General features: G+C 44.2%; 1 long non-coding RNA gene across 1 annotated transcript; it reads left to right on the top strand.

Moving 5' to 3' along the window:
• Window positions 1–4933: 4933 nt before the first annotated feature.
• Window positions 4934–11108, top strand: LOC134481921 (uncharacterized). Its single transcript, XR_010057860.1, has 2 exons — window positions 4934–5810; window positions 9678–11108. It is a non-coding gene; the product is annotated as an uncharacterized LOC134481921 (long non-coding RNA).
• The last annotated feature ends 34 nt before the right edge of the window (window positions 11109–11142 follow it).

Raw genomic sequence — 11142 nt, 5'->3', positions numbered from 1 at the left:
TTATATATATTGTATAAGTCTATATGTGCATATTTAGAAACATGTAAAAGTATACACACACACACACACACACACACACACACACACACACACACACACACCACAAACACTCTGAGAGAGAAAGAAGAAGAGAAAACATAATCTTTCCAATTACATTTTAAACTGTTCTTAATGGGGTCTTGATCACTATTCAAACTATTTACACTGGGAAAACTATTCATAAACATTGATATTACTTGGAGAAAACTCAGGAATAGGGTACAGGGATGTGAGGAGAGGCTGCTGTGTGAAATCTATATACCTCAGTGTAGAAACTGATGACTCAGAGCTCTTCTGCCTTCTTTGCTCTCGGTGTATAGTAACACTGGAAGGTCATGTGGCTTGTTGTGTCTTCTCAGCATCCTGGTTATGTTAATCATTACCTGCCACCACTTTCTCTCCAGATTGGCCTAATTGGTTGAATATACCTTGGCTTTGGAGTTTGGCCTGGAATTTGTTAATTGAAAGATTAATTTGCTTAGAGTTGAATCTGCAAGCAGAAGATGTCCAGGAGTTATGCTGAGGTGGAATCACATCTGTGCCTCAGACAGAAACTTAGGCTCAAAATCGTCCAAAGCACTCACCCTGTGTTGTGTTGTGGCACTCTCAACCATTGTTATTCAAAATCATTTGATCTGAGTGAAAATCATCTGTAAGGAGGGTTTAGAACAGTGATGACCCTCAGACATTGCTGGAGGTGTCAAATGGGTAGCCCTGTGAGAAGCTGTGTACAACTCTTGTGAAAGTTCAACCTTTTGACACAGCGATTCCAGAACAAGAAGTAGGTGTGAGCAGAGAAACTGTGGCACATTAGTGTTTAGTGGTTCACCTCAGAGCAGCCATGAAGCAAAATTATCCAGATGTCCACCAGTCAGAAAGTGAAAAGGTACAATGTTGTCCAGCCCTTCCATGGACTGTGGCTGAGTTTGATTATACCTGCCAGCATTTGGCTTTGAATTAGTCAGCCTTATCTTACTGGAATTATATCTGATAGCATCCCAGTCCAAGTTTTACCTTGGATTGTGGTTATAGAGATTTCCTAGCTGTTTGTGCTGGTAGTTTGTTTCCCCTGTCAGGTACTGTATGGTAAAGGGACCTCATATTGAAAAATGCAGCTCACTTTGCATGCACTGGGAAACAGTGGGCCAGAGGACTGAAGAGGCTCACCTGCCCCCCCCAGTGCTCTGTTTCCTGAAATCAGCCTCCTGTGCACAGCCTTGTGACCTTGCTAAGCAGGCTTGGCTAACAGGCCTAGATGTCACATTTCTAATTTCTGATTTTCATGGGAATACACTTTATTGGCTGAGCTGTCTTTAGGCTATGCTCACTGTGTACTTACCCCACTCCAGGTTTTTTTTTTAATGCCACAATAGTAGACTGGGTGAACCCTTCTATTACCATTAACTGGGAAACTAACCACATTCTGCAAAATACTCTGCTTGTATATGTGAACAAATATATTTGGGTGAGTTCAAAAGTGTGTATGTCTGGGTGTCTGTCTGTCTGTGTCTGTATACATGTATGTCTCCATGGACAATATAATCTTCTAATGACCAGGATGAGGAGAGAATGGAGGAAAGTCTGCAGGACCCCCTGAATCAGCAAAAACTGGTCACTGAGCAAAAGGCCTTGTCTGAGAAGATGCAGCATCATTTCAGTGTCACTGAGAGGATTTGAAAGCACAGGATGAGAGGACCCAAGTAGATTCCCTGTACTTATAAACTGTCTTATTGGGTGTGTGACTTTCTCCATAGTTCTCAGCACCTGTCAGCTAGGAGCAGCTCAGAATATTTTTCTTGTCCATTTTAAAAGAAATTCCATCCATGAAGTGTATGTGATCCATAGAGATTCTGGCTATTGTGTACTGATCCCTCCAGTCTGTGCTCTCTTGTATTATCTGAGCCCAGTGCCTTTAAGTCTCCCCACAAATAGTTTTACGATACCCATAAACAAAGGAGTGGTATAGTTTATTTTCTGCATGAGTATCTCCTTTGGACTTCAATGCCTACCCTCGGCAAGATTTCCATGCAGCATATTCTTGCCAAGTATAATATCACTTCAGTGTGCATGTACTTCTTGAGATATTGTTTCTCTGAGTCTTTGCAGATATTGAGGTTGTCATGTGGACCCCAGGCATATTCCTGCACTGGAGGAATAATAATAGTCTTCATTTCAGTGATGGCCAGGCTTCCAAGGCCTTCCTATTGTTTTCTAGTTTGTTCATATCTCTCCTCATCTGACATTGAGACATTGCTACATGATATTAAAATATAATGTATACGTATGATTGGAATTATCTGCTGTTCACTGTTTAATTTTTAGCAGTTTTAAAAGCTGGGAAAATATGCAGGCCTGTGTGATCTCTTACCCTTCTCACTTGGGCATGAGAGAATGACCTCAGATGAAAGATCATCCTGGATTATCCTGCTGAATTGTGCTGCTGTGTATGGGATAAGTGACATGGCAGGTCCTCACCAGGTCTTATCCACCCCTAGGTCTGAACACTGCAGCAGAAGCTTTCCCAGGGCACAGAGCAGGACTACAGCTCTCAGAGACAGAACTGTCCACCAGGAGCACTGAGGGTGCAAAGATTGACACCACCTCCCACATCTCAGTCCTTGTAACCATACCAATCTTGGGCTAATTTTGAAAGACCTTGAGATGTGGCCTGGAACACGCCTCACGTTTAACCTTTTGACGACTTGTCCATCAACAACCAACCACTCCGAGTGAGGCAGGTCTACATTCCTCTTGAAGAGATTTTTACCATCGTACCTGCCGTTCTGCTGTGTTTGCAAGGCCAGCAACAGGCTGGAGTTATATGTTGAAGAATCAGCAGGAATTGAATGCTGACTAATTTACTTGTTATATTTGTTTTTAGTTTGAAGTTTGGTTTTATGCATTTGGTTTTATTTGTTTACATTTGAAGTTTTGTTATTTATTTGTTAACTTTAGTTTTTTAATTAATATGCTATATTCTTAAGGCTATATACATTGAACTCATTGACTCCCCACTTTAAAATGTTCTTGAATAAATTAATTTTTGCCAATAAATAACAATGTGACCTTTAACCCTTCACTCACAAGACCGTCCTGAGTCGTGTGTGGTTTTTCCTCCTGTAACAGCACAAGTGTAAGGCAACAGTGGTTTTCTGCAAGTCTCATGGAGCTTAGGCTTCACCATCAGTTCACAGCCAGCCAGAGCTACGCAGGAAACTGTGCTCTTGATGTAGACACTTTGTCATGCTCTGTGGAACCCACCTTCATGATGAAAAATATCCTTGCTTTATCCTTGTGCTCACAAATTTAGCTTCCTTTATAATGACAAACAAAGGAGAAACAGAGAAGTATTTCTCTAATACATTAGAGGAAATAAAACCATTCAGTATAGGAATATAAAAAGCGATCAGGACACACGGAGCTGTATGCCTCTGCATTCCTTGTAATAAAGCATCGGTTATGACTGCAGATTTATTGAATTCCAGCAATTTTGGAGGAACGATATTTTTAAATTCTTTTATTAGATATATTTCTTTACTTACATTTCAAACTTTATTCCCCTCCCTTGTTTCCTTCCTTAAGCCCCCATTCCCTTCCCTCTCCCTTCCCCATATGTGTATCCCCTATACATCCCCCTTATTGTTCACCACTATTCCCCTGCACTGCCCCTGGAACATTTTCTTTATTGTTTTGTTGGTTTGTTTGTTGTTACTCTTTTTCTCCTATTTTTATTAAATTGGGCATTTCTTATTTACATTTCAAATGTTATCCCTTTTCCCGGTTTCCTGTCCATCAGCCCCCTAACCCCTCCCCTCCCCTTCTATATGGGTTTTCCCCTCCCCATCCAACCCCCATTACTGCCCTCTCCAACATTCCCTACACTGGGGGTTCAACCTTGGTAATACCAAGGGCTTCCCCTTCCACTGCTGCCCCAACAATGCTATTTACTGCTACCTACGCAGGGTCAGTCCATGTGTAGTCTTTGGGTAGTGGTTTGGTCCCTGGAAGCTCTGGTTGGTTCTTATGGGCTTGCAAGCCCCTTCAGCTGGCCTCATATGGACAAGGCATATTTTCTCACTCTCTCCTTCTAGAGACCAGTAGGAACACATATACTGGATAGCCATGCTTATTGTCTAAACTGCCAGGCGTCCAGGTAGGGCATTAGTGAATACAGCATCATATCTCAGCATCTCTTACAGTAAGGGTTGGAGCAGAACTCCCCCATCTCGTCCTGGGTGACGATGTAGATTAGACCCATCAGATTAAATAAAGAATTGAAAAAAAAATATTTCCTGGGGGTGAAGTGGTGAGGAAATCATGTTGCCGTCCCATAAATGCACTGCTATGAGCAAGCTTCAGACAGCCTGGGGGGATGCAGCCTGCAGCAGAGACCACAGGTCTGTGGTGGAGAATGATTCAGTTCAAAACTGGGAAGGGAGAAGGATGGTTGATATTGTTCCAGTAGATCTCACTGCCTATAAAAAGAGTTTCTTCCAGATCAGTGAATGGTTCTTGTAAAGCAGCTCCTGGACTGGACTACTGAGACCAACCATGAGCCCTCCAGACTGGTGCTTTCCAACCAACAGACAAAAGTATCCACTGTAAAAATGATACACAGATATATACACAGAATACCAGGATGGATACAGAGTTTCTTCAGTTCCATGAATGAGGTATTCAGCAGGTGAGATGGCTCAGCATATAAAGGTAATTGTTGCCAACTCCCTACACTTGAGCTCCTTCCTAGGACCTACATGATTGAAGGAAAGAACAAACCTCTCACAACTTGTCCTCAGATTGTTATGTAGTTGGGTTTTTCCGGTCTTGGTCCACAGAAGCAAAGACATCAGGTTTTCCAATTCCATTTGACACGGGACCAGTACCTTCAACCGAATGTTCCTTCCTGGAAAGCTGCAGCCTGTCAGCGTGGCTCAGTGGTTTGTGAACTGCAAGTGTCCGTCTGGGAAGGTGGTTGTGTTAATCCAGCCCACCTGCCCCTATTGCAGAAAGACCCAAGAAATCCTCAGTCAACTGCCTTTCAAACCTGGTCTTCTGGAGTCTGTGAACATCACAGCCACTTACAACACCAATGAGATTCAAGATTAATTACAACAGCTCACTGCATGGAGAACAGTTCCTCAGGTCTTCATAGGTAAAGAAATACTGAAAGACCCCCTCCCAGAAAGGGAATTGTACAAGCCCAAGGCCCTCAACTATAGAAGTAAAAAGTAAGTTTTTAGATATGTGGGACAAGCTGACCCATCATTTAGACGAAACAGACCATAAAAGAAAACAAAATGCAGAAACCAGACTAAATTATGGGCACTGCTTCATGGGCCACCTGGCAGAAAAAAGAAAAAGTCCCTGACCCCCCGGAAGCCCTGACCACCATGTACTTTTTGCTAACTCACTGTTATGATTATAGCCAAAATAGGTAACATACACGTATGCCTCATTTACTCCACCAATCACATCCCTGTAACCATGCATCTGCTTCTGTAAGCCGGCTTCTGCTCCCCAAAATACTATAAAAAGCCCACCCTGGCTCTGCTAGGCGCGCCAGTCTTCCGAATTGACTGGGACACCCACAGATACCTGTGTATCCTGATCAATAAAAATCCTCTTGCAGATTGCAGCCTGTGGACTCGGTCTGGTCATTGGGCTTGAGGATCTCCCTCCTGAGGGAAGATTCTCTCTGAGAGTCTTACATATGGGGGCTCGTCCGGGATCGGAGATCCTCTGCCTAGAGACCACCGACCACCCACCGGGAGGTAAGCTGGCCAGTGTTTGTCTTGTCCTGTCTTGTCTTGCTTTGTGACTTGTTCTGTAAATGCTTAGTTACTTGGCTTGGGTCTAGACCGTTTGTATTTGGGCGGGCCAGAGAAGGAGCTGACGAGCTCGAACTTCTCCCCCGCAGCCCTGGAAGACGTTCCAAGTGTGTTTAGAGCCCGGTTTTTGGGGCCTCAGCCTGTATCGGAAGTTTACGTGGTTTTGGGTTGGAGGAGAGAGGAGAGAGCCGGATCCACTGAAGGATTCAGACCCTCGTCGCCTCTGTCTGAATTTTTGGTTTCAGTTTGACACTGAAGCCGCGCGGTGCGTCTGTCTGTCTGACTGTTGGAATTGTTTGTCTCTTTGTGTCCTAATTTTCTTTGAACACCTGTGGAAATTGGTTATAGGATGCTTTGTCTTGGTCTTGTTTGTCTGGGTTGTTTTCTGTGGTATTGTCCAGTGTCTTTTTGGCTTTTGTTTCGTTTTTGAACTTTGGATAGACGACTGTGTTTAAAATCTTGGAATGACACTGTGTTTGAAATCATGAAACTGTTTGCTTTGTTTGTCAAGGAGTTTTACTTGGTCCTCTTGGTGCTTAACTTGGAAATAATTTGCTTGAGAAAAATTGTTTTATCTTTCTCTCTTAGCCTCCTCCCCAAGGAGAGATGCCCCTCCCTTTGCTCCCCTTGTCCAGTCTAGCTGCTGTTAACAGTTGTGTATGAAGAACTCCAGGTTAGTGAGTGACCCTGTCTGAAGCAGGTATTAACAAGAGCCTGAAAGCTTTACCTTAGATCCTGAAGAAAAATTCTCCCTGTTGCTTAAACATTCACAGCTTCTAAGGAAGGGACAGCACAGAGTAGGACAATATAGGGGCTGAGGGTGACAAGCATGCAGGCCTGCTAGCAAGCTGCAGGCTGCGCGTGGGCAGTGGTGCAGCTCAGGCCAAGTCAGCGTAAGAGGAGTTTCAAGGTGATGAGGCCGGCCCGGGTTGATGCTTTGACAACAAGAAGATAGCGTAGAGTTAGTGGTTGTTTTATGAGACTTTTGGCCCTGAAAAAAAATAATAATTCCAGTTGCTGCCTTCAGTGACCAGACCTTCAACACTTGCTCACAGAAGGAGAGTGTTCATTAAGAGAAGTTCTTTAAGGGAGCCTGCCATATCTGCTGGCCCTATTCCAAGAGAGGAGTTGATCTCCAACATTAAGTAACCTTCCCTGTTAGTCATCATTGACATGGAGAGTGCCTTTGATCCTATCCCCACAGCAGCCAGTTCCTACCCCTGTGGTCAAAATGCCCCAGGTTTGGGGGCAGAGAAGCCCCTAAAATAGTTTCGAAAAGAATCTGCAACAAACTGTGAAGAACTTTGTTTTGCCAGTCAAAATTTAGAATTCAGGCTTTGGCTGTGGCCAAGGTCAGGATTAATGTTTTCTTTTCCATGGGCCTTTAGCCCACTGAGACAGTTTGGTAAAGGGCTGCTACTGAGGTCCTGAAAGTCCCAGGTGAACTGGTTACAATTCTTTTGTCAGCCACTTGGTATCTAGCACCCAGGTCCTAACCATCTCTCCATCCTTTTGTTATTAGTTCTTAAGTCCAGAGAGATGGTCGGTAACAGATCAGCTCCCTCTGCTTGCCGTTCTGTTTCACAGACACAAAGCTTGTGCTTATTTTTACAACAGCCTTTTTGTCCCAAAAAGTCCTCCTGGTTTAGCTGTGTGACTAAATGCTATTTGTCCTCTTCAGTGGACCTCTATTCTCAAGATTCTCTTGTTTTCTCACCATCCCATTTGAGATGCTTGTTAGTAACTGTTACAGGTCTTCTTTACCACTGAGGAAAGACAGAATCCTACTGGAGGCCAGAAAGAATGTTCCAGACATAGATGGAAGACCCTCACTCTTGACTGTTGACTTGAATACCCCTGAAGGTAGGGAGTGCTCCAGGTCTGCCACCAGGCTCCAAGGGTGGGTCTCTGAGGGGCTGGAAAATGCCCCACCAATCTGGCTAAGATAAGAAAAAGATATAAAGAGAGAAAGTTACAAAAATTTAAAGGGTTAAGCTAAGTTGCTGAGAGTTAGTGTAAGTTGCAGAGAAAGTAAAGTTGAAGTGTAGTTACATAAGTGGACAGCATCTAATAGCTGTAGAGGAAGATGCAGAAGATATGAGAGAGAGACTGAGGAAGAGAAAGAGGAAAGAAGGTAAAAAGAGCAGGAAGCTAAGGAAGAAAAGAGACAAAAGGAAAAAGAAGCTAGAGAGCTAAAGAGGGATAAAAGACAGGAGAGGAATATATACTGGCCACAGTAGTTAGGGAACCTAGGAAGACAGTACCTGGCAACAGAAGAGAATTCCTAGCTAAAGATCAGTGTGCCTATCGCAAGGAAAAAGGACACTGGGTCAGGGACTGCCCCAGGAAGAACAAGAAGGGCCTCTCCAGCAACCCGGAAGGCAAGCCTCTTGGTCCTAGAGTGCTGGCTATGCGCTAAGATAGAAGGGAAGCCCGCCCAGCTGTTTTGTGAATATGGGGGCCCAACACTCTGTGCTCCTACGCCCAAATGGGCTAGTGTCCAGCAAAAGACCTTGAGTACAGGGGACTACCGGCAACAAATGATACTCATGGACTACCCGAAGAACAGTGGACCTTGGCGTGGGCCGGGTATCCCACTTGTTCCTTGTGATTCCAGACTGCCCCTACGAGTCTAAACCCTGCAACCCTGCTCCCGGACCCCGACCTAGACACCCCCCTTCATGACTGTCAGCAGGAGCTCACTAAAGAGTGGCATAAAGATCGGACTGATCAGCCAGCAGAGGAGGTAGATGCCATCTGGTTCATAGATGGGAGCAGCTTCTTACAGAAGGAAAAAGATGGGCTGGGGCAGCAGTGGTAGATGGAAACAGAGTCATATGGGCTCAGGCCCTACCAGAAGGCACTTCTACTCAGAGAGTAGAGCTCGCTCCCCTCACCAAAGCCCTTGAACTGAGAAAGAGACTTAACATCTCTGTGGACAGCAGCAGAGGGGCCTGCTGACATCTGAGGGCAAGAAAAAAAGAGATTCTGGCTCTGTTAAGGGCCCTACATGACCCAGCCAGGCCGAGGAAGAGACTCTGGTACACCTCAACGAGAAAGAAGATCCTGCTACAAAAATAGGCAGAGGCCATGATAAAACAAATGCATCAATAGACTCACTTAGGGGTAAGCAAACTCATCCAGACGTTTTCAAAAACTAAATATTATGTCACAGGTCTCAAGTATCTCGTGGAACAGATAGTGCACTGATGTATACCATGCCAAAAGGTAACTGTTTTCAGGAAAGTTGACTGTGGTAGGAGGCTCCGTGGGGAACGGCCTGGATACTACTGAGAAGTGGACTTCACAGAGATAAAACCAGGAAAATATGGTTATAAATGTCTCCTAGTGTTTATAGATATCTTTTCAGGAATAGATAGAAGCTTTCCCCACCAAACAAGAGACGGCCTCTACAATCATCAAGAAGATACTGGAAGAAATCTTCCCCCGATTTGGAATGCCCAAGGTAATCTGGTCAGACAACAGCCCTACTTTCGTTGCCAAGGTAAGCCAGGGTGTGGCCAAGTATTTAGAGGTCAATTGAAAATTACGTTGTATTTACAGACCTCAAAGTTCAGGACAAGTAGAGTAAATAAATAAAATTCTAAAAGAGACCCTGACCAAATTGACCATGGAGACTGGCACAGACTGGGTGACACTCCTTCCCTCTTGTTCTCTTCAGAGCAAGAAATACCCCTTCCAGATTCAGCCTTACCCCTTTGAGATCTTATATGGGGCCTCAGCTCCCCTGACTGTATTAGATGATGTTACTGAACCAACATGTCATAGTAATAATGATTTATATGCCAGGCTAAAAGACCTACAGGTGATACAGAAAGAAATCTGCTCACAGCTGACAGCAGCCTATGCCCCGGAGACCCCTGAGACATGTCATCAGTTCCAGGTTAGAGACTACAGCTACACTGAGCCCAGACACTCGAGCCTCGCTGGAAAGGACCGTACCTGGTGCTGCTGACCACCCTGACATCCGTCAATTCTCAGCCCTCACCAGCAGCGTACTAGCTGTTGGGGCTGAGAGCTGGGACCTAGAGGCACACTCAGATCTTCAAAAAGCTCCCTAGACTTAAGTGACTGGGAGGTTGCTAACAAGAACTTCATGTTTGCCTGTTTGCCCTGGGTTCCCTCGGAATAGGTGTAAGGATAGGCTTGATTTTTATTACAAATGATGTAACATTACATATGTTAGTACTCCTAACACTTCTTGGGACTGTGCCTCAGGGATCACAACCTATATAAGTTTAGAAGTTCTAAAAGACCTTGGTGTATAGGTTCAGATAGTGTCCAGATTAGAATCCTGATGCTAAAGACTTAATAAGACACAAAAGAGAGTTGAGAATTATTTAAGGCTATCCAGGTGCTACAAGGGCAGCACAAGGACATCTGCTGTTGCCTTACAATGCAAGGCTTATAGAGAATTCAGAACTGCCATTGACTCAGATATAAAAAGAGTAAAAAAGACTTTTTAGCTGACCTCCAAGAATACCTAACCTCCCTCTCAGAGGTAGTCCTTCAAAATAGGAAAAGATTAGACCTGATATTCCTTAAAGAAAGAGTCTGTGTGCTACACTAAAAGAAGAATGTTGTTTCTATGCAGATCAGACAGGAATAATAAGAGATACAGACTTTCAGTCATTCAAACTTTTGTGCTGAGACAACAGTATCAGATGGTGAAAAAAAAAAAAAACAGAGGTACCTAAAACAAGTTGAGTGGAAGATTCCACTCAAGGACAAAAAAAGAAAATGGGGGAATGAAAGACCCCCTCCCAGAAAGGGAATTGTACAAGCCCAAGGCCCTCAACTATAGAAGTAAAAAGTAAGTTTTTAGATATGTGGGACAAGCTGACCCATCATTTAGACGAAACAGACCATAAAAGAAAACAAAATGCAGAAACCAGACTAAATTATAGGCACTGCTCCATGGGCCACCTGGCAGAAAAAAGAAAAAGTCCCTGACCCCCCGGAAGCCCTGACCACCATGTACTTTTTGCTAACTCACTGTTATGATTATAGCCAAAATAGGTAACATACACGTATGCCTCATTTACTCCACCAATCACATCCCTGTAACCATGCATCTGCTTCTGTAAGCCTGCTTCTGCTCCCCAAAATACTATAAAAAGCCCACCCTGGCTCTGCTAGGCGCGCCAGTCTTCCGAATTGACTGGGACGCCCACAGATACCTGTGTATCCTGATCAATAAAAATCCTCTTGCAGATTGCAGCCTGTGGACTCGGTCTGGTCATTGGGCTTGAGG

The sequence above is a fragment of the Rattus norvegicus genome, chromosome 15 (assembly GCF_036323735.1).
Source record: "Rattus norvegicus strain BN/NHsdMcwi chromosome 15, GRCr8, whole genome shotgun sequence".
Classification (NCBI taxonomy): Eukaryota; Metazoa; Chordata; class Mammalia; order Rodentia; family Muridae; genus Rattus; species Rattus norvegicus.
The sequence above is the reverse complement of the archived record's forward strand: the minus strand, read 5'-3'. Positions and strand labels throughout refer to the sequence as shown.